Genomic DNA, 24,642 nt, shown 5'->3' with positions numbered 1-24,642 from the left:
CTAGAAAGCGCTTTTTAAATGAAGAAACTTTTCTGAAGCAACTATTATGCTATGTCTTAAGGTTTCGATGCTATTACTTATGTCCCACTTTCTTAGCATCCCTCCCACAGCGCGACGTAATTTGTGAACAACCCCACAATTACGTAGGCGAAATAGTGAAAGACAAATTAACAACACATTTTTGGATTATCCCTCATGTACAGAGGGCAGCAACAGCGATAATTAACGAATATTAAATGAACAGATTTTTCGTGACGTTACAACGGAGCTACGACCCTCTCTGTGCAAAGCAGAGCGTTGTAACGTCACGAAAAGTAAAAGCTGTTTAAAAATTAACTTCACTAACTATCGGAATTCTGAAAACGGCAAGTTGTTCAGTATTCATCTCTTATCAAATCATAGAAGAAAATCTTTAGATAAAAGTTGAAAGAGAGCAGAATTTTCATGTTTTTTAACAGAAGAACCAAAAGACGTATTTCTGGCGCGTTGTAACGTCACGCTACATATTTGCTTTCCAAAACAATCTGGGCAAAGCAAATGCTATTAATTTGTTCACTTTTAATAGGAAATTTTATGCTCTTTCCAAATATATAATAATATTTGGGGGTTTCTCAACGGTTTTCCCAGCTAAAACATAAATACTGTGCAAAGAAAAGTCAAAACGTTGTAACGTCACGGCGGAATGTGTCAATAACTTCTAAAGTGGAAAAAAACACGGGTAGAAAATATAGGCGCTAAAGCGAGGTTAGATTACCTAGTCGAACGAAGCAAAAGACCACCAGCACCCTCCTTCAAACGGAGGTCTTCCCTTAGATCTTGAGATCTTAGGTCGACTGACGACGGTCGCGCCCTCACCACGTGTCGGCCATGAGTGCGTGATCCGATTCTCCGAGCAACACAACGAGCGAGCAGGCAGTTGCTACCATCCGTGGCCCTATACACCATCGATCGTAGGAACCGATCGTTGAAGAGCCAACCGTATGCTATACCCACCACATAAGCAATTGTTACTGTCCGTGGATTCACCACCGTTCGTACCGGCTACCGGATGTCGGACCCGGTCGAACTAAAACATTCGATTCACCATTTACCACCCACCACGTATCTGGTACGAGCTATCTGAAGCAAACTAACCACTAGATTAAGCGAAACGTGTAAATGAAGATCTGTTAACCCTCGAAATGGTGTTTGCTACGATATGTGTCCTCGGAAAGTGTGAGTCCCCGAATGCCCCCCTCCCAGATCGGCTCGCGAGTTAGCCCCCGGTAGGTTAGTGTAGGATGCCTAGGAGACACTGCACTAGCCGATGGTTGCTCTTGTCACCCTGTTGAGTCGGCCGAACGGATTCAACCGATGTTAGGTTCGTCGGCATTTCGTTCGTAAGTTTATAGTTGAGTGTTTGATGGACCTGCCTTGAGGTATTCTAGCCGGACCGGGTTTAATCCTTGCCTGGCGCTTAAGTGAAGGTTATCACTGCTCCCTGCCCCAAAACCCATTCCACCCCGTTACAAGACGTAAAGGTTATAACCAATCGATTATTTCGATTAATCGATTATGCAGCGCGGATTAATCGATGTCGATTATTGGCCGCCTAAAAAGTAATCGATTATTAACTAATCGATTAACTGAAAAAATCGGACATCACTAGGCAATGGCATCACCACTACACCAGTATACCGAGCAACGACCGTTCGCCCCGTCCTGGGCATAATTTTTTTTTACCGACTCGCGACAGCCTCGCGAATATTTATAAACAATTTTGACCGTCGCGCAACCGCAAGTAACTAGTATTTATAAACAATTTGTGACCGTCGCGTGATTACGATTGTGCGTAAATAATTTATCTTGTCCGCCGCGTAGTGAACTCCAGCCGTAATGAAGTGCAACGCTCCTGAATGTGGAATGACAAGCCTACGTCATCTTTGGAAGTAGCATGGAACAAGCGGTCGCAGTTTTCATGCGGCTTGTATTGGTGCCAAACAAAATTTTGTCCTGCCACTATGCACACCAGACTTTACCGAAAAATACTCGCTGAAACAAATGAACAGTAAGCAGACAGAAAGCCAACATCGTATCATCAAGCAACTGCAGAATATGCAGGACGCAATGGAACAAATTAAAAAACGAATGGCTGCCATTGAACAACATTTGCATGTGGCAAATAAGCAAATAGCCACCGCATGAGCCAGTATATCAAAACATTCTTTGTCAGCAAACGTAAGCGAGCACCTTTCGGTCGTCGTACAAAATGCTAACAGCGAATTTTTTAATCCGCTTAACGCGAAAATGGTAGAATCATTCCATCGTATTGAAGAAAATATATCAGAAAACGTGAATGACACAATTGCAGCAGAAATCCAAAGACACACAAATAAACTTTTGGAAAAGCATTTTGGAAACGCTTTTGCTACACTTGAATCAAAAATTGACGCAAATGAATCATCAATTGAATCCTCGTCAATTAGCAAGCTCAATTGTAGTATTGCAACAAAAGAAGTTCTAGACGAACTAAAAGTACTCTCTGCTGAAACCTCCAAAATGAATGCAATATCAGCGTCAGTCAATCGCCTAAGTCTTTCTGAAGAGATGAAACGCTCACTGTATCTGTCCGCACCTGTAAATGGCACAAAAAATGACTCTCCACAAAATTCCGGCTGGCGTATAGTAGGCAGCAAAAAAAACTGGAAAGTTGATTGGAGTTCTTTTGACTCCGGGCAACGAACCTGCCGCTTTCAAGAAAAACAGGCAGAAATTGCAGCGCGAAGACGCAGACAACAACGTAGACGACAGCGCAAAAATTTGGACAACATCAATAATAACACACGTCACAATCATCACAATAATAACGACTACACTCAGAACAATAGCGAACACCGCAATGTCAGTAATAATATCTACAGCAGCAACGACTTTGACAACACCAACAACAATGTCCATAGAACTATCGAAAGCAATCAGCCAATACTTTTCAAAAAATTATGCATTACCTCTGGACAAGGACCTACTGACAGCTGCAAAACTACAATTTTCTGCGCCACCAACAACGGACATAACATCTAAATTCATCAATTTTCAAAAAGGCGAAACAATTAATCCATAAAGGACCGAAAATCAGACTCCATTCGAGTGACAACCGTTACCAAGTCAAGACGTATTGTGCGATCGCTCGTATAAATAATTTCGTTTTTGCTCGCGATAATCAGGTTGGTAAATTGTGCATAGTGCATAGTGTCGTTCGCTTCGACACACCACAAGTGTGTCGCGACAAAGTGGAGCACCATTGTTTAGACTCCTGAACTTTCGTGCTACTAGCCGTATGAGTTCTGCAAGCATCACAGCAAGTGGCATTGTTTTTTGTTCTACCAATACCGGTATCCATTGTGCCCCGTAGACGTGCTCCAGCAGACATCGGACGACATCAGCTGGCAGTGGTATTGTTCGTGCGGCGCTTAGACTGGATCATCTTTATTTATTTATTTATTTCCAGTTAATCGTGTGTAGACCGTGATACAAGCTTAACCTAATGTTATCAATCGATTTTTGCTAGTTTTCTATTGTTATTGATTTGAGTTACTTATTGTCCTACAATATTGCTTTAATTTGGTTTTTGTAATTGTAGTCATTTTGTTTTTTTTTAAAGAGACTTTGCCTATTTGGCATTCGCCTCTGTTGTAAAGTCATTAAAATTACAATGTTGGTTGTATAGCACAGGGCTATGGTGTGCTTGTCAAACTCCATATATTCGATGCGTTACTACCATGCACCAAAAATTTGGCTCTTAGGGTTACCATTTTTTCCAATTTAGAGTGACCAAGAAATTTTTGCAATATTTTTATAAATTTTTTACTTTCGATTAAGGCGTTTTTTTTAATTGGTTAGAAATTGAAATAACAGAGAAGAAAAAATTTGACTTACATATAAAACTAAAACGCTTGTGAAACTTTAAGCTCGTTTTAATTAATTACAATAAAAATTCATTACAATTATCAATGACCTTCAAACAAAACAAGTTTGGTTAGCTTATTACGAATAGACTGAATGCTTTTTACTATTGAGTATTTGTGTTTTTATGAAGAACGAACATTGGAAGAACTGGAATTGTTGTTTTTGAAATACTACTGCAAATACTAAATAGGAGGAATTTTTTATGGGGATGATGATTTCGATGCTAGGTACGAAATTTTCGCTTGACACCACCCCCCTGGTATAGCACCATCATTTGATTTATGGGCCCGAATTTAGCATAATTAGTTCGATAATGATCCTTGGCAAATAGTGTACGAACACGTAAATTTCTAGTAGGTGCGTAAAAATTTAATTTAGATAAGAGTTCGGCAGAGTCAATACGTTGTGAGACTATGTCATTAACAAATGAGACCATTGCCAATTCACGACGCGCCTTTAATGTTTCGATATTTATAAGCTTGCAGCGGTCGTCATATGACGGAAGAGGAAGGCTCGTCCAATTTAAATTACGGAGTGCGTACAACAAGAATTGTTTTTGTATTGATTCTATTCTATTTATGTGTGCATTTGCAAACGGAGACCATACCACGCTACAGTACTCGAGAATTGAACGAACGTAGTAAATGTTAAGTATTTTTAATGTGTATGGGTCTCGAAAATTAAAGCTAAAGCGTTTTATGAAAGAGAGCATGTTGCTTGCTTTACAAGTAATTGTATTATAGTGATCTATAAACGTTAATTTTGAGTCTAGAATAACTCCCAAATCTCTAATTCATTCACAGTTTTCTATCATTTGATCTCCAAGGGAGATGTTGGTCATAGGTGTATATCGTTTCCTACTGAATTTAATTAATTTACATTTGTTCACGTTTACTTGAAGTAAGCTCTTCTTACACCAATTATAAAAAATTTGAATTTCGTTACAAAATGTGTTGACATCTGTCTCATTTTTTATTTCTAAGTATAATTTCATATCGTCGGCGTAAATAAGGATTTTTATATTCTTGAGAACGAATGAGATATCATTAACGAATAAAATAAACAATAGCGGCCCTAAATGAGACCCTTGAGCGACTCCAGAAGTGACTTGAATGGAATGTTTTTCCTTTAAATTTAACAATTTGCTGGCGGTATGTGAGATATGATTCGATCCATATTAAAAGTTCTTGATGTATACCTATTTTGAAGTAGGACTACTTTTTTGATTTCTATATTAGGGTGCACTTTAGAAAAACGAAAAGGGAACATGTAACGAAAAGTGGTTATGGTTTGCACGCTTATAACTCAGTCATCCGTCAACAGATTCTAGAGATATTGGTATCAATCGATTGGAAATTTTTCAAAAAATCCATTACAATACAATAGATTCCATGTTTCCCAAACAGACGTTTAATAATTGAGAAAATATTAGACGGATATTCATTATTTAATTATTTTCATGTTTTTGCCTTCCCACGCCAATGCTTCTCTTGCACAGATGACAGAAATATATACGAGATGAGCTATGGGTTAAGCTGACCTTTGATTGTATTTAATTTACGCTCTATAGAATCCGCTCGAAAATTGTTGAATTTCAGCGGTTGCTGCTTGCTCGGAATAAGGCATCGAAGACATTCAAATTCACCAAGCAAGACGCCAACAAACCGAAGAAGCCACCGACTTGTCCGCCAGCGAACGATATGGTTTTTGCTGCTATCAATACCTAGTAAAATCAATGGATCCTCGCTGCAAGCCGTTAGAAGTAAATCGCCGCTAGCCACAATTGTGACGTTCCAAGGTTGGACACATTCGTGAAAAAAGTTTTGAAATTAGCTGTCGAAAAGCTGGTCCAAACAAAAAGAACAGGCGCTTCCGATTCGTTCAGGGTTGATAAAATGGACGAAAACAATTTATCTTTGCTAACTGCTGCAAAGGCGGCTCCGATTAAAGCTGTACTACTGGAGTAAATACGCGGGTGCCCCCGAACAAAAATCTACTAAACCAATGAAAACCGTAGCAAAGGCACCGAAAGCCCCAGTCAAAGGAAGTCGTTCCAGCGGAGAAGGTGCCCGAAAAAAACTGCTGCCTAGATGTAAATTTCCTTGATTTGCATTACTAACATCTGGTAGAAAAAAATCAGTTCTTTTAAGAACTACTGAATAAAAGTATACGAAGCAGTTAAATTGATTTTTCTCACATTTTAAATTGATGTTGGCAGTTTAGTATTTTTTTTCCTGTATGGACTCATCACTGCGACCATTATGGTTAGATCTATTGTGACATCGCCCGGGTGTTTGTTGTATAACCCGCACTGCATTTATTTTGGCTATAGTCGCTATTGAGTGAGCGATATGCTTATTGAATTTTTTTTTTTTTTATGCGTGCTTGTGTGTAATTGGGTACCCTTCTTTCAATACTTTACTCTACTTTACCCACCTCGTTCCACATGACAGCGCACAGTCCCCAATTATAGTCATCCCTGGCGTAGCAAACCAGTGCATTTTTACTATAAGGGTCTCATTTTTGCACTGTCAATAGGCCATATCGGGATAATATAGAACTCAGCATGAAGGAAGGGCGATGAGGGGCCTGAGAATAAACCCATGCTAAAGTCACTTTGACATCGAATGGCCTGATTCTACTAAGATTCGAACCCATGACCATTCGCTTGTCAAAGCAGACTCGGTAACCTTGCGGCTACAGAGCCCCTCTGGCAGTTTAGTATGAGCGTTCGAAGTACGAGCCCGTCAGAAATTACATGTTTAAACTGTATTAAGACAAACCTTCCGAAGAATATTTCTGAACACAATTGTTCATATACCTACACATGCAAAATAATACGAATTTAAGATTCTTTCTAAAAACATGAAACGAGTAAGCCACATTATCTGGCAAAAGAAAACTGCACCACTTCGTAATTCGAGACTAAGCGTTTAGTGAGAAAATCGAATTGCATCTTCATTTATATATTAGGCCCTAAAAAGGGCTGATTGTTGTATAGTTACAGAAGCCTGATCAGATACATTTACTATAGGCCGGTATACTTTCGTACTTTCCGAGACGGCGCGCTTGGCAAAATCACCCGGCAGCCAGCCACATTCACAATAACTTGTTGCAATTGCAATTATGCTGGACTGAGCGGGGTACAGTCAAAAGAGCAAAACCGCAATCACACACAACTGTGAGTGCACATCTGCCATGCCCGTGGCCGTACCATCCCTGTCGGCATCAAATGAAAGAAAATAGCGTTGCTCTCCTAGTGGCGTGGCTTCTTCTTCTTTTTCCTATCGCGCTTTGCGGCCTTTCCACTGGTTTTCGGTGGCATGAAGACGATGCTTCATATTAGGTTGCTCTGCAGAAACTGGTAGCTCTTCATTAAGGAAGCACCGGACACCGGTTTTGTTCAAACAATGTACTGTTTCGTTGTACGTTGTACCGCCTTTCTTTCGTGTCTATGATTCTCTGCCCTACGTTGATCCGCCTTTGTTACAACTTGCTGCCGTTTGCTCTTGTATATAATCAGAAGTAAGCCGGCGAACGGCATCATTTTCGCATTGGCATTGGTACGATTGGCACCAGACAGAGAGTTGCGATTATATCTCCCTCACTGGACTCGGCAAACTGGTAAAACGCAGCGCAGCGGCAGCCGATCATTGTTTGGTGTACAGTGCGCCGAACGCGTTGGTACCAGAGCATCGATCTATTATCTGCTATATTAGAATATTTGGTTGCGGGAGCGGAAGAGCTTGAATTAATGGAAAATGCTCTGTGCGGTAACCATTGTCTCCATTGCCCTGGGAGGTGTTGTTTCAAACATTCAAGCCATTCTGCTGGCCGGATTTTCAACCACATAAATTACCACAACCCGTCCTTTTTAGGACGAACGAATTTGTTTATGAAGAGATGAAAATTTTCTGTATACTAAATTTCTTTAATTAAATTTCCAAATGTCGCTGGTTCTTTAAATCATGAAGAATTTCTTCTGATTTGATCTATAAAACGTTAAATATGTGGTGACTCACCATGCGGTTTTCTAACTCACGTTGCTTTAATTTTATTTTTGCTAAAAATGTTTGCCTTCTCACGCCAATGCTTCCCTAACACGGATGACAGAAATATATAGGAGAAGAGCTATGGATTAAATGCCCTTTGAATCAAAGGGATCAACGTTTGATTGTATTTAATTTACGCTTTATAGAATCCGCTCGAAAATCGTTGAGCTACAGCTGTTGCTACTTCCCCGGAATAAGGCAACGAAGACATCCAAATTCACTAAGCGAGACGCTAATAAACCAAAGAGTCAACAGATCCTCGTTGCAAGCCGTCTAGAAGTATATCGCCGTCAGCTACAATTGTGACGTTTCAAGGTTGGACACATTCGTGAAAAAGGTTTTGAAGTTAGTTTTCAACAAGAGAAAGCTGGTCCAAACAAAGAACTGGCGTTTCCGGTTCCTTCGCCTACCAAACTTGCTAGCGAGAAGCAAGATTACTAAGTCAAAGAAGACCATAACAAAGGCACCGAAAACTCCAAAGCCAAAAGAAGTTATTCTAACGGAGAATGCGGTCCGAAAAAAGCTACTGCCAAGTAGTAAATTTCTTCGATTTGTATTATTAACAGCTGGTAGAAAACAATCAGTTCTTTTAAGAACTGCTGAATAAGTATATGAAGCAGTTGAATTGATTTTGCGAACGGCATCATTTTCGCGTTGTTTGGGTTACAAATAATAATGAGAGTTACGATTTTATCTCCCTGTCCAGATCCGGACGCGGCAAAGGTGGAAAAACTCGGCAGCAGCCGATTATTGTTTGGTGTGGAGTGGAAATTACGCCGACCGTGTTGGATTCGAAACATCGATCTATTATTGTCAATTGCAAGGAAAATTGTCCAATCAATAAGTGCGCAATCGCTCATAAAAGTGCTATTTTAGCTTAAATCTGTGGTGACCACCCTCGAGTACAACCCTGACAGAACAGCTGCTGGCAGTGTTCTGATTAGTAAAATAAAGATTCAGTTTTTAGTTTGACTGTCGAACCGTTCACCTCACGTGTTATCAGTACCGTATATCACAGTTCCCTAAGTTTATCTTTACGGTGTTTGTAGGAACTTATTAGTGGCGACGAGTGTAAAGTTTTGGAAAAATCGCGTGTGAATAGTTTTTTTCGACAGTACCTAGTGTTTTTCCTGGAAGGTTTTCCAGTGTTCTGCTGTTTGCGCCGTGCGCTAAGTTTGCCGGTAAATTGAGTTTGCAGCTTGGTTTGCAGTGAAGTGTTTCCCAGCGTTTCGGTTTGCTGGAGGTGTTTTCTGGTAAAGTGAAAAGCAAGATTAAAAAAAGTAAATCTGTTTGCCCCGCCGTTAGTTTGTGCGGAGTGCTGTTTGAAAAGAAAAAAAAAGCGGTCTTTTTAGTTTTCCGCAAGTGCAGTGTTTTGCCGTTGAGTTGGTTTGGTTTATTTGGTTTGCCAATACACAGGTTTGAGTCAACGGTCACGTAAGTTTTTGCATGGTTTTAATTCTGTTGAGTTTAGAATTTGTTTTAGTTTGCATGCTATAAAGTGCGTTTGTAAGCCTTTTCTTTTGTTTAGCACACAGAGAAGACGCTTCTTTTTGTTTCTACCGTGATTGGTTTGGCAAAAGAACCATTTTGTATTTGCCAAAAGTTGCACTAACATAATCAAACCGCAGCATTTTCGTTTCGCTGACAAGTTTCGGTTAATGCAACATTGATACCATTCAGCGACGGTAAAGTTTTCATTCATTCGTTTGCAATTTGCACTACATACCAACAGTTTCACCGTTTGCTTGTGTTGATCGTTCCCGCACAAAACGGTATACGAAAAGATTTACTGTTTATCGCGCTTGCTTTGAGTTGTGTGTGGAGATCAAGTTCGGTTTGTTTTGATTTGATCTCTAGTTTTGCACTGATAAAAATAGCATTGTAGTTTCACGAATAAAAATTAAATATTTTTGTGAATTTATTTTATTTTATTTTTGTTTTTGTTTTTCACATTTTGTCAAGTATGCCGCTAGTAAATCAGATTGAGCCGTACGTTCCCGGCACAATTCCGTTCGCGCAGTTTCTGGAGCAACTAGAGTGGGTGTTCGCGCACCACAAGGTGACGGATCCGGTTGAGCAAAAAGTATCGTTTTTGGCTTCATGCAGTAGGGAAGTTTATAGTGATATAAAACTTCTTTTCCCTGGCAAGGATTTGAAGCTTTTGTCGTTTAAAGAAATTACTGATGCTCTGCGGAAGCGGTATGACAAAACGGAAAGCGATCTGATCCAGCGTTTTAAGTTCTACAAACGCAACCAAGAACCGAATGAAAAAGCTGTGGACTTCATACTAGCTGTCAAGCTCCAGGCAGAATTGTGTGAATTCGGAGCGTTTAAGGATATGGCGATCCGCGATAAATTGGTTTGCGGAATTAGCGATGAAGATCTGCAGAAAAGATTGTTTGACGAGGACAATCTAACCTTAGCAAAAACGGAGACAATAATTACTAACGCCGAATCAGCGGAAGAGATAGTGAAGATAATCTCGAAAGATTCCAGTTCGCGACGTACGAGCGTGTTGAACCGACTTGGAGATTGGGACAGTCGTGTTGATGTTCGAGATCGCTCACGTGGACGGAGTCGTCAGCCTAGCAGAAGAAGAAGTAGGAGTCGCTCAGTATCGTTTGACAGGAAAAATCGTTCCACTTCAAGGCATCGTAATTTGTTTTGCAATTTCTGTCGTAGGAGTGGCCATACAAGGCGTTTTTGCTACGATTTGAAAAACAAGAGGAAGACAGTTAAGTTTGTCGATTCTCCAGCAGCTAAACCCAAGTTGACCGATTACCAGAAGAGTTTGAGGCGTCGATTGAATCGTTCCGTCTCGGATGATGAAGATATGGACTGTATGATGATTTCGTCAGTCAATAAAATCAACGAACCGTGTTTCCGTAACGTTTACGTTGACGGCTTGCGGTTAAGAATGGAGGTCGATTGTGGTGCTGCAGTTTCCGTCATCAGTTTGGAGATGTACGAGGGAGAATTTGACCATATTCCTTTGGAAACTTGCGACAAGAAATTGGCAGTGATTAACGGTAGTCGTTTGAAGGTGGAAGGACAAATTACAGTCCGTGTTGAGTTTAACGGACAGAGGAAAACTGTTGAGCTAGTTGTTTTGAGGAGCGGTAGTGACTTCACTCCTTTGCTTGGACGAGATTGGTTGGATTTGTTTATTCCTGACTGGAGGAGAGCGTTTGGAAACAGCATCAATCAACTGGTAGTTTGCCTGGACCAGATTGTTTCTGAGTTTCTGAGTTCAGAGTAAGTTTGCCAATGTTTTTGATAAATCTCTATCAACGCCAATTAAAGGGTTTGAGGCAGATCTTGTTTTGAAAGATTATAAACCGGTGTTTAAGCGTGCTTATGACGTTCCATACAGGTTGCGAGATAAGGTTTTACAGCATCTCGAAAGCTTAGAAAAAGATGGCGTCATAACACCAGTAGATGCAAGTGAATGGGCATCTCCGGTAATTCAAGTTGTTAAAAAAGATGGTAGCATTAGGATGGTTCCTAATGTTTATCCGCTACCACTCACACAAGATCTGTTCGCCTCTTTGGCTGGCGCGAAGGTTTTCTGTTCTCTAGATCTGGCTGGTGCGTATACACAATTGTTATTGTCAAACAGGTCAAAGAAAATTATGGTGATAAATACGATCAAAGGTTTGTTTACGTATAATCGTTTGCCACAGGGTGCTTCTTCAAGAGCAGCTATATTTCAACGGATCATGGATCAGGTTTTGAAAGGTATCGATGGAGTTTACTGTTACTTAGATGATGTTTTGATAGCAGGCAAGGACAACTCAGACTGTGTACGAAAGCTTAATTTGGTGTTAGAGCGTCTTTCTAATTATTCGAAGTTTTAAGTATTAAAGTTAATATGCAAAAATGCAAATGGTTTGTCTCAAGTTTGCCATTCTTGGGTCACATTTTGTGCGACGGAGGTTTGTTGCCGTGCCCGGAAAAGGTCGAGACGATTCGGAAAGCGAAAGTTCCGAACAATGTTTCTGAGCTAAAGGCATTTTTGGGTTTGGTAAATTACTACGGGAAGTTCATACCCAACTTGTCCTCACGCCTTAGCTGTCTGTATCGTTTACTAAAGAAAGACGTTAAGTTTGTCTGGAGCTCGGAATGTAGCCGAGTGTTTGAGTTATGTAAGCAAGCATTGTTGAGTTCAAAACTGTTGGAGTTTTATGATCCGAGTAAACCTGTTGTCGTTGTAACAGACGCATGTAGCTACGGGTTAGGTGGAGTGATTGCTCATCAGATCAAGAATGAAGAGAGGCCTATTAGTTTTGCTTCCTTCAGTTTAACAAATGCACAAAAATCCTACCCAATTTTACATTTAGAAGCGTTGGCAGTTGTTAGCACCATAAAAAAGTTTCACAAGTTTCTCTTTGGCAAGAAGTTTACTGTGTATACAGATCATAAACCGTTGATTGGTATTTTTGGAAAGGAAGGAAAAAATACGTTGTTTGTGACGCGTCTACAGAGATATGTAATGGAACTGAGTAACTACGATTTTGACATTGTTTACAGACCGTCAGCAAAAATGGGCAATGCTGATTTTTGCTCAAGATTCCCTCTTCCAGAAAACGTACCCGTTGCTTTGCAAAATGAATTTATAAAAAGTTTAAATGTATCCAATGAGTTTCCGCTAGATCATGCGTTGATTGCAAGTGAATCACGAAAAGACTCGTTTTTGCAGCAAATTTTTAACTACATGAAGCATGGTTGGCCGCAGAATTTAGATCGTAGTTTAGCCAATGTTTATGCGCAACACCAAGACCTGGAAGAAGTTGAAGGTTGTTTATTGTACCAAGATCGTGTCGTTATTCCTGCTAGTTTACAAAAGCAAGTACTGCGTTTATTGCATAAAAATCACTCAGGAATAACCAAAATAAAGCAGATGGCCAGAAGGACAGTTTACTGGCATGGCATGAGTGTTGACATCGAAGATTTCGTAAAAACTTGTAGAGTGTGCTGCCAGATGAATGCAATTCCAAAGCAAGTTCCGCATTCTAACTGGATTCCTACCACAAAACCGTTTGCCCGCATTCATGCGGACTTCTTTTATTTCGACAAGAAAGTTTTCCTGGCCATTGTAGACAGTTTCTCCAAATGGCTTGAAGTTGAGTACATGAAGTTTAGTACTGATGCCAGGAGTGTAAAGTCGAAGTTTATCAGCGTTTTTGCTAGATTTGGGTTACCGGACGTAGTTGTTACGGACGGAGGACCACCGTTTAGCTCTAAAGAACTGATTGATTTTTTTTCAGACACATGGTATCAAGGTTATGAAGAGCCCGCCGTATAACCCGTCCAGCAATGGACCAGCAGAGCGCATGGTAAGAGTGGTAAAAGAAGGTTTGAAAAAGTTTCTGTTGGATCCAGAAATGGCAAGGCTAAGTATGGAAGATATGGTGTCATATTTTTTGTTTGGTTACAGGAACACATGTTTGGAGGATAACAGTTCGTTTCCTTCTGAAAAGCTGTTTAGTTTTAAGCCCAAGACGCTGTTGGATTTGATCCATCCTAGGAATAGTTTTAGAAATCATCTGACGAAGCGAGAGTCTATGCGCCCAGGAGATCTAGTTTATTATAAAAATTTTAGACCAACTGACATTCGGCGATGGTTAGAAGCTAAATTTCTAAAACGTGCTTCTTTAAACACATTTCAGGTTTCCGTCGGAGGTCGGGTTTATCTGGCGCACCGCAATCAGCTGAAGCTGTTTGGCACCCGCAAGAATCGTTACGGTTTGACTTTTGCGAGGGATGAGGAGATTAGTAGTAACCGAAAACGAGCACGTGACGATGACGATGAAGGCGTTGACGACGATGCTGACGATTTTCTCGGTTTCGAAGCAGATTCGTTTATTTACCGAGGAACTGACGATCATCCCAAGGTTTGTGATTCGAGAGGTGGAAATGTAGCAACAAGTTTACCACCTGAGGAAGTAGATCCCCAGGAAGGCCCATCTACGCGGCAGTGGTCGCAATCGAAGCCATCGAATCCATCGTCGAGTTCCAGTGTACAGCCGAGGAAAATACGTCGCTCCAATACATCGAAGCAATCGAGTTTAGCGTCGAAATCAAAGCGTCATCCGTCGAGTTTACGACGTTCAACTAGATCACAGTGTTTAAAGAAAAATTCTGATTTTACATACTACTAGCTGACCCGACAAACTTCGTATTGCTACAAATTAACCTGTGTTGTACATAAATCATGAATCTCGGATGATCTTTGTCACTATCTCGAGTTTTGCAAGCCCCCCAGTGGGCGGCGCCTCCGACGGCGGGTCACCGGCAACACTCGCGACCGGCTCGTCCTGAATGATCTAGTGTTACTATAGATAGTTTTTGTGGTCTTGTTATTGATTAATGTTTTATGGAAGAGTCTCGAATTTCTCGAGTAGGATTAGTTTTTGAGTTTCGCAAAAATTTCTGTTTTATTTGTATGAGAGTCCTTATCCCCCTACCACAGGGGTGAGAGGTCTCTAACTATCATAAAATAAATTCAAGACTCAAAAATCTCCTACATGCTAAATTTGGTTCCATTTGCTAGATTAGTACTCAAATTATAAGGAAATTTGTATTTCATTTGTATGGGAGCCCACCCTCTTAAAAGGGAAAGGGGTCGTAATACACCACAGAAAAAAAAATTCTACCATCTAAAACTCTCACATGCCAAATTTGGTTCCATTTGCTTGATTAGTTCTAAAGTTATGAGCAAATTTGTATTTCGTTTGAATGGGAGCCCCCCCCCCCTCCTAAAAGGGTAAGAAGTCCTAATTCATCATGGGAAAAATGGTTGCCTCCAAAAACACCCACATGCCAAATATGGTTCCATTTGCTTGATTAGTTCTCGAATTATGAGGAAATTTGTATTTCATTTGTGTAGAAGCCCCCCCTCTTGAAGTGTGGAAGGATCCTAATTCACCGTAGAAAATATTTTTGCCTCCAAAAACCTCCACATGCCGAATTTGGTTCTATTTGCTTGATTAGTTCTCGAGTTATGGGGAAATTTGTAATTCATTTGTATTGGAGCCCCCCCTCCTAATGTGGGAAGAGGTCCTAATTCATCACAGAAAAAATGCTTGCCTCCAAAAACACCTACACGCCAAATTTGGTTCCATTTGCTGGATTAGTTCTCGAGTTATGAGGAAATTTGTATTTCGTTTGTATAGGACCCCCCCTCCTAAAGTGGGGAGGGGTCCCAATTCATCATTGAAAAAAAAATTGTCTCCAAAAACACATACATGCTAAATTTGGTTCAATTCGCTTGATTAGTTCTCGAGTTATGAGGAAATTTGTATTTCATTTGTATAGGAGCCCCTCCTCTTAAAGTGGGGAGGGGTCCTAATTCACCATAGAAAATTTTCTTGCTCTCGAAAACCTTCACATGCCAAATTTGGTTGCATTTGCTTGATTAGTTCTCGAGTTATGAGGAAATTTGTATGGAAGCCCCCCCTCTTAAAGGGGAGAGGAGTTATAATTCCTCTTATAAAGAGGGGAGGGGTCTCAATTCACCATAGAATAAATTCTTGTCACCAAAAAAACACCCACATGCCAAATGTTGTTCTATTTGCTTGATTAGTTCTCGAGTTAGGAGGAAATTTGTATTTCATTTGTACAGGAGCCCCCCCTCTTAGAGTGGGGGCGGGGGGGTCCTAATTCACCGTAGAAAATTTTCTTGCCCTCGAAAACCTTCACATGCCAAATTTGGTTCCATTTGCTTGATTAGTTCTCGAGTTATGAGGAAATTTGTATGGAAGCCCCCCCTCTTAAAGGGGAGAGGAGTTACAATTCCCCTTATAAAGAGGGAGGGGTCTCAATTTACCATAGAATAAATTCTTGTCACCGAAAACACCCACTTGCCAAATTTGGTTCTATTTGCTTGATTATTTCTCGAGTTATGAGGAAATATGTATTTCATTTGTATAGGAGCCCCCCCTCCTAAAGTGGGGAGAGGTTCTTATTCATCGTAGAAAAAATTCTTGCCTCCAAAAACACCTACATGCCAAATTTGGTTCCATGTGCTGGATTAGCTCTCGAGTTATAAGGAAATTTGTATTTCGTTTGTATAGGAGCCCCCCCCCCCTTTTAAAGTGGGGAGGGGTCCCAATTCATCATAGAAAAAAATTTTGTCTCCAAAAACACACACATGCCAAATTTGGTTCCATTTGCTCGATTAGTTCTCGAGTTATGAGGAAATTGGTATTTCATTTGTACAGGAGCCCCCCCTCTTAAAGTGAGGAGGGGTCCTAATTCAACATAGAAAATTTTCTTGCCCTCGAAAACCTTCACATGCCAAATTTGGTTCCATTTGCTTGATTAGTTCTCGAGTTATGAGGAAATTTGTATGGAAACCCCCCTCTTAAAGAGGAGAGGAGTTATAATTCCCCTTATAAAGAGGGGAGGGGTCTCAAATTACCCTAGAATAAATTCTTGTCACCGAAAACACCCACATGCCAAATTTGGTTCTATTTGCTTGATTAGTTCTCGAGTTATGCAGAAATTTGTGTTTCATTTGTATGGGAGCCCCCCCTCTTAGTGGGGGGAGGGGTCTCTAACCATCACTAAAACCTTTCCTGACCCCAAAAACCTCTACATGCAAATTTTCACGCCGATTGGTTCAGTAGTTTTTGATTATATAAGGAACACAGGACAGACAGACAGAAATCCTTTTTTGCCTTTCTGCTATATAAATCTATAGCATAAAGGTATAGAAATCACTTGGAAAACCGGAAATGGAAAGAAGGTCCTGCGGGCCGAATGTTATATACCATTCGACTCAGTTTCGAAAACTGAGCATTTTCTGTGTGTGTGTATGTATGTGTGTGTGTGTGTGTGTGTGTGTGTGTGTGTGTGTGTGTGTGTGTGTGTGTGTGTGTGTGTGTGTGTGTGTGTGTGTGTGTGTGTGTGTGTGTGTGTGTGTGTGTGTGTGTGTGTGTGTGTGTGTGTGTGTGTGTGTGTGTGTGTGTGTGTGTGTGTGTGTGTGTGTGTGTGTGTGTGTGTGTGTGTGTGTGTGTGTGTGTGTGTGTGTGTGTGTGTGTGTGTGTGTGTGTATGTGACGCTTTTAATCTCACTCACTTTTCTCGGAGATGGCTGGACCGATTTTAATGTTCTTAGTGTCAAATGAAAGGTCTAGGTGTCCCATTGGTCGCTATTGAATTTCATACTGATCGGACTTTTAGTTCAAAAGTTATGTATAAAAATACGAAAAATATGGGACTTCATTATCTCATAGGTCTCTTAACCGATTTGAACCGATTTGATTGCATATGAAAGAGGAGCCTTGCAAACCCTTAACTTCCAAATTTCATGACGATTGGACTTGTAGTTTGAAAATTACATAAAGAAATGTGAAAAAATAGTATTTAAAACATATTTATGTAACATATAAGCATTAATTTAATGAAAAACATCACACATTTTATGATTATTTGAAAATTACTGCTGAGATCTATCAAACGAAACCAAGTTATTTAAAATCGGACGGTTCATTCAAAAGTTATTCAAACTTTAACACTTAAGCACCGTATATTAAACCGTTAAAACGTGTGAAATCAAAACATATCAATCAAATGTTGATTGCATTCAATGTATGAGATGTGTGTGATGTATGTATATATATATATGTATGTATGTATGTATGCATGTATGTATGTATGTATGTGTGTATGTATGTATGTATGTATGTGATGACAATTTGCAATTTTAAAATTTGCAATGAAATTCAAGAAAAGTGAGAAACATGTCAATTGTCTGAAGGTTTTGAAGCCTCTTAGTGGAATACGAACTCTGAAATTAAAGAAAAGAAAAAACTTTTACCGACTAAATTCCACTATTTAATATTTATTCGCGACAGATACGTATACGCTTTGAAATAAGACACTGATGAAGCCTGCACGTCGTAGGTGAACTACGTATCTGTTGCAAATAAATATTAAATAGTGGGATTCAATCGAAAAGTTTTTTCTTTTCTTTGATTTCAGATTTTAATTGTCATTTTCTTCACTTGCTGTTACTCACAATTGTACAAGAAAAGCAAAAAGCGAAGAAAAGCAGTTTATTTAAGCATGTAGGTATAGGGGTGTACAGAATCAAAAATACTAGTGAGTTGATTTTTCCAAATAAATTTGTACAAATTTCAAACAAATTCTGCGCATCAATAGATGCTCTTTTCAATCAATAGATACTAGAGCTTAGAAATGTTATATGAAAAATAGGAAGTAAACGTTGCACGGTAGAAATTTTGTAAGATTTGTTTTCGTTAGTGATATTTTAAAGGACAGATGTCTTATATCATGTTTATCATGTATCATGTTTTAATAAATAAATCAAAAAACCCGAATTAATCCACCTAGCGGCGTGACCTAGCCTTTCTACTACAATAATCATTATTTAATTTCTCAGAAACATCTGAACAGAACAGAAAAATAATGTTAACACAAAAGATAATTTTTGCAGACTTGAATGAATATATATAGAAAATTAGAAAATAACCCTCTAACGGGTCTACAGGCGGCCTTTTCTTGTACAATTGTGAGTAACAGCAAGTGAAGAAAATGACAATTGAAATCTGAAATCAAAGAAAGAAAAAACTTTTCGATTGAATCCCACTATTTAATATTTATTTGCAACAGATACGTAGTTCGCCTAAGACGTGCAGGCTTCATCAGTGCCTTATTTCAAAGCGTATACGTATCTGTCGCGAATGAATATTAAATAGTGGAATTTAGTCGGTAAAAGTTTTTTCTTTTCTTTAATTTCAGAGTTCGTATTACACTAAGAGGCTTCAAAAACTTCAGACAATTGACATGTTTCTCACTTTTCTTGAATTTCAATGCAAATTAGAAAATTGCAAATTGTCATCACATACACACGTACATACATACATACATACATACATACATACATACATACATACATACATACATACATACATACATACATACATACATACATACATACATACAGACATACATACATACATACATACACTCAAAAAAATATAAACGTATATGCTATTGGGATACACTAATAAAACGGTGCAATAGATTATACCCGTTACAATTTATTATGCTACACATCATACAAAGTATTATTTTCTATGCATCAAATTGACATGACGTTTAACCATGATCCTTATGTGTTCCACACATAACGCAAATATGCTTTACATTTATTACGGATTACATAACATCTCATCACCTATCACATAAATATTTACCTTTTAATGGGTATCAAAATTAATATTGCGTTTCCGTGCATATAAATACAAACAGAATTTGATATTATAAATTATGAATTGCAACGTAATATTCAATGATTAAAACGATAAAATGTAAGTTGATAATTCATTTGCTGTATGTAATATTACATTGGATGTGATATTAAATTATATTAAAGAATAAAAATATAATTTAATAAAATATAATTATTAAATATTATTTTTTTCTTTATTTTTGAGATATTATCAATAAATTAATATATAATTTAATAAAATATAATTAAAACCATAATTTATAACAAGGCCACTCCAATGGTCCATATTGGTGGGCTGCAATCTTTTAATCAAAGCACTTCGATCAAGCTGGCCACTTTAGCTTTGATGTCCTGTTATCGCAGGGACCTGCTGAAGATTGTGCGGAGAACGTAGCGGGCAACTTTATACGAGATGTGCAGGATGTCTTTGGCGGAAATGATACCATTGCCTACGATTTTCCCGAGTTGTGGAGATGTAGCATACATTCCACCATTAAAGTTGTATTATAAGACTGTGTGAGAAAAAAGAGATCAAAATCATATATTTTCCTTCAGGAGATAAAATTACTTACCTGATGATGAAACTTGTGATAGGATTTGCTGCTAAAGTCATTAAACGACGGTTGATTCTTAATTTGCGATGCTACCGTGTTGGATTGGTATACATTCTCCCATTTTCATCATGTACGTGTACTTTTTGGTCCTCTAGGATGTTTTTCTGTACGTTCGTCAACGGTGCATTTTTGGTGCGCACACAATCAATTTTGCTGGCAAATGTTAAATTTGTTTGGTTGGCACCTGTTAGCACAACGAATTGGTAATTCTATTATCTGCGGTAACGTTCCGGGAGTCCTCTAAATTTCCATGCCAGTATTACATTACTCATCCAGAGCACTAGCACTGAAGAATTGCCTCCAAGAAACATCACTTGAATCCAGAAAATGACAAAAGAATCAACAGCCATTATACTGAAAGCAGCAAGAACAACAAACCGGAAAGTCGCAGAGCACCACGGACCAAAAATGAATTTTGATTAGTTATTTTTAAATTATAATTACTTAAATCAACCTATCAGCCCGAATGAGGTTGCTGATTGATACAAGAGATGTTTTACGGACAATCCGAAACCGAAATATTGACGAGGATGTATTTTATTTACAACGCGGGGAAAAACGGAAAAGCACTGACTGTACTCGCGCTGCGCGGTCTGACTTGACAATGACATTTTCGGTAACCCTTTAAAAAATGTGGCAACTCAATTCAGTAGAAATGGTACCGAATGAATTGGATTGGATTGGCGATAATACATTCCATAGATGCCACACATAAGATCAATATGTTTTAAACCATTGCACGGATTTGTAATGATTTGCTAATAATAGTTATAAGTTTAGTCAATTAAACCATATGCCTTCATGTAAAATGCTATTTAATACCATAGGCATTTAACTAATATGTTTTATGGCAATTAATTATTATTTGAACAAAAGAAATAACGATAATTTGTTTACCAAATGCATTCTATAGAATGAACTATTAACATGTGTCTTATAGTGAAAATAAGTGAAAGTTATAGCGATGTACTTATAGGATGCATGTTTGTTTTGTTTACGTTTAATATTCATTACCGTGAAAGCACCAGTCGCCGCGCAGTTCCAATGGCCGCGCACCCGGCCATATTTTCATTAATTACATAAAATTAAGATAAAAACATATAATTTTATGCATACAGTTCTGCTGTTACACTTTTTCTGTGTATGTTAAAGCAAAATAGACAACCAGGCGACGCTTGAAGAAGCAAAGAAAAAATAAATTCAAGCGAGTGATACTACAAGCACCTACAAGACGCCATCTTTGCAAATTGATTAGCTGACAAACTAAAAAAGTGCATTCTTGAATTTAGCAGTTTCTTGGGACGCGTAGCAAAAATATTCCACAAAAACGGAAACGAGAAGTGAACTAAACATTTCTTCATATGAAATGCTGCATATTTTGATCGTTGTTGCATTTTTGCTGATATTTTCGAGTGTGCGGCCATTGGTACAGCTAAAATATTACCTTATCCTATCGCCGCGCATGGGTCTTTGGAAGATAGCATCTACTTATAGAACCAGGAAAAGATTATGGAGAATGTTCTATTGTACAACAGTTTTTCTAAAGAGAGGGATTGTTTTGCATTTGGATGTATATAGAAGTATTTTTCATATATTTTATATGATTTTGCTTTAAAAGACAAATAATAGAAAAGGACTATTGAAAAACATGTTTAAGATAGTAAAATTTATAACAACATATTAGCAGTTGAATATAATATAAATGTTTATTGAAATAAATGAGCACGAAAAGTCCGCGGCGATTGAACCATTGGTGCACTGCAATGGAACGGAGCAAAATTATGTGCGCGGAGATTGGTACATGTACATGATGCACTCGAAGCCGTGTTTCGCTGGTTAGAGGCAACAAAACGACGTTTTTAATATTTTTGTCTGAAAGCGTAATGAAAACACTAACCGAAAATGTATATTGCATAAAAATATGTAAAAGAAATATTTTTATACATGCATTTATGTATCAGCCAACGTACTAAGTGCGCGGCGACTGGTGCTTTCACGGTACTACATATAATGTAAAAACCAATGTAAATAAATCGTAATATTTTTCCGGTATGCTTTGAATGTTCCGTGCATTATTGATTTCAAGAAAAATAATAATAATTGATGTGTTATGGGAATCATGATTCAAAAGTATAAGGGGGATGCTTTAAATTTATATGTAGTAGGATTACGGATTAAGTAATTTGTCGGTATAAAACATCCCAAATCTTTCACATGAAACAGATTACACGTTATAACATGAATAAAACGTTTCGAATTTTTTGAGTGTACATACATACATGCATGCATACATACATACATACATACATACATACATACATACATACATACATACATACATACATACATACATACATACATACATACATACATACATACATACATACATACATACATACATACATACATACATACATACATACATACATACATACATACATATATACATACATACATACATACATACATACATACATACATACATACATACATACATACATACATACATACATACATTGAATACAATCAACATTTGATTGATATGTTTTGATTTCACACGTTTTAACGGTTTAATATACGGTGCTCAAGTGTTAAAGTTTGAATAACTTTTGAATGAACCGTCCGATTTTAAATAACTCGGTTTCGTTTGATAGATCTCAGCAATAATTTTCAAATTAAAATAAAATGCGTGATGTTTTACATTGAATTGATGTTTATATGTTTCAAAAATATGTTTTAAATACTATTTTTTCACATTTCTTTATGTAACTTTCAAACTACAAGGCCAATCGTCATGAAAGTTGGAAGTTAAGGGTTTGCAAGACTCCTCTTTCATATGCAATCAATTTTGTTCAAATTAGTTAAGGGACCTGTGAGATAATGAAGTTCCATATATTTCGTATTTTTATACATAACTTTTGAACTAAAAGTGCGATCAAAATGAAATTCAATAGCAACCTATAGGACACCTAGATCTTTCATTTGACACTAAGAACATTAAAATCGGTCCAGCCATCTCCGAGAAAAGTGAGTGAGATTGAAAGCGTTACATACCCACACACACACATACACACGCACACACACACAGAAAATGCTCAGTTTTCGAAACTGAGTCGAATGGTATATGACATTCGGCCTGCAGGACCTTCTTTCCATTTCCGGTTTTCCAAGTGATTTCTATACCTTTATACTATATATTTATATAGTAGAAAGGCAAAAAGACAAGCACTGGGAATCATATCGATCGTATTTCCCATTCTCAAGCATGTTTATGGCGCAGCTTTGGCACTATTTTTCGACCTCATCTTGTTTTCTTAACCTTCTAACATTGTAAAAACGATGCGATCAAGCTAATGACTATCTTTTCATGAAAGTACATTCAAAAGAAGCTTAAGTTTTGATTTTCATGCAAAAATGATTATCTGAAGGAGCGCTAGCTAAGAAATAGTTCCATTTCTCGTTTTCATATCTAATGCTCTATTCAGTAATTTTTTTTAATTCAGATATATTGCAAAATTGAAGCCAAGCAAACCAATAGTAAAATTTTGAGATCAATCATTTTGTTGTTGATATCCTTTTTCATCAAAAGCGAAATATAATAATAATTTTTCTGAACTCTTGTTTTTCAAAGATGCTAACTTTTGAACGCATGGTATTAATATCAAAATATCAAAAAATCTGCTATGAACACATATTTCATATTGTCAATTCAAAACAAGTTTCGTATGTGGCTCTGAAGCCCCAAAGGTAAGGCCGACCGATTATAAAACTAAATAAGGTGTTCATCAAGTAACATAAATGACGCTTACATGTATTTACGCACCCAAGGAAAGAAAATATAATTCTACACAATACGTTGTGAATTTTACTGGCAAATAAGGATTTTGAGGAATACGGAACGGATATTTAAAAATATAGTCTAATATAACATCTATACATCTACAATTAAGTTCCTGAGAAATTAAATAATGATTATTGTGGCAGTAGAAAGGCTAGGTCACGCCGCTAGGTGGATTAATTCGGGTTTTATAGGTATAGATTGATGAAACATCAAATCGTGTTTTTAGTTTGTGGCAGTGAAGTTTCGCCACTATCAAATGTTTTGCCTTTCTACTATATAAATATATAGTATAAAGGTATAGAAATCACTTGGAAAACCGGAAATGGAAAGAAGGTCCTGCGGGCCGAATGTCATATACCATTCGACTCAGTTTCGAAAACTGAGCATTTTCTGTGTGTGTGTATGTGTGTGTGTGTGTGTGTGTATGTGTGTGTGTGTGTGTATGTGACGCTTTTAATCTCACTCACTTTTCTCGGAGATGGCTGGACCGATTTTAATGTTCTTAGTGTCAAATGAAAGGTCTAGGTGTCCCATTGGTCGCTATTGAATTTCATACTGATCGGACTTTTAGTTCAAAAGTTATGTATAAAAATATGAAAAATATGGGACTTCATTATCTCATAGGTCCCTTAACCGATTTGAACAAAATTGATTGCATATGAAAGAGGAGCCTTGCAAACCCTTAACTTCCAAATTTCATGACGATTGGGCTTGTAGTTTGAAAGTTACACAAAGAAATGTGAAAAAATAGTATTTAAAACATATTTTTGTAACATATAAGCATTAATTCAATGAAAAACATCACACATTTTATTATTATTTGAAAATTACTACTGAGATCTATCAAACGAAACCGAGTTATTTAAAATCGGACAGTTCATTCAAAAGTTATTCAAACTTTAACACTTAAGTACCGTATATTAAACCGTTA

Source organism: Sabethes cyaneus, chromosome 1 (genome assembly GCF_943734655.1).
Source record: "Sabethes cyaneus chromosome 1, idSabCyanKW18_F2, whole genome shotgun sequence".
Lineage (NCBI taxonomy): Eukaryota > Metazoa > Arthropoda > Insecta > Diptera > Culicidae > Sabethes > Sabethes cyaneus.
Note: the sequence above shows the minus strand (reverse complement) of the source record.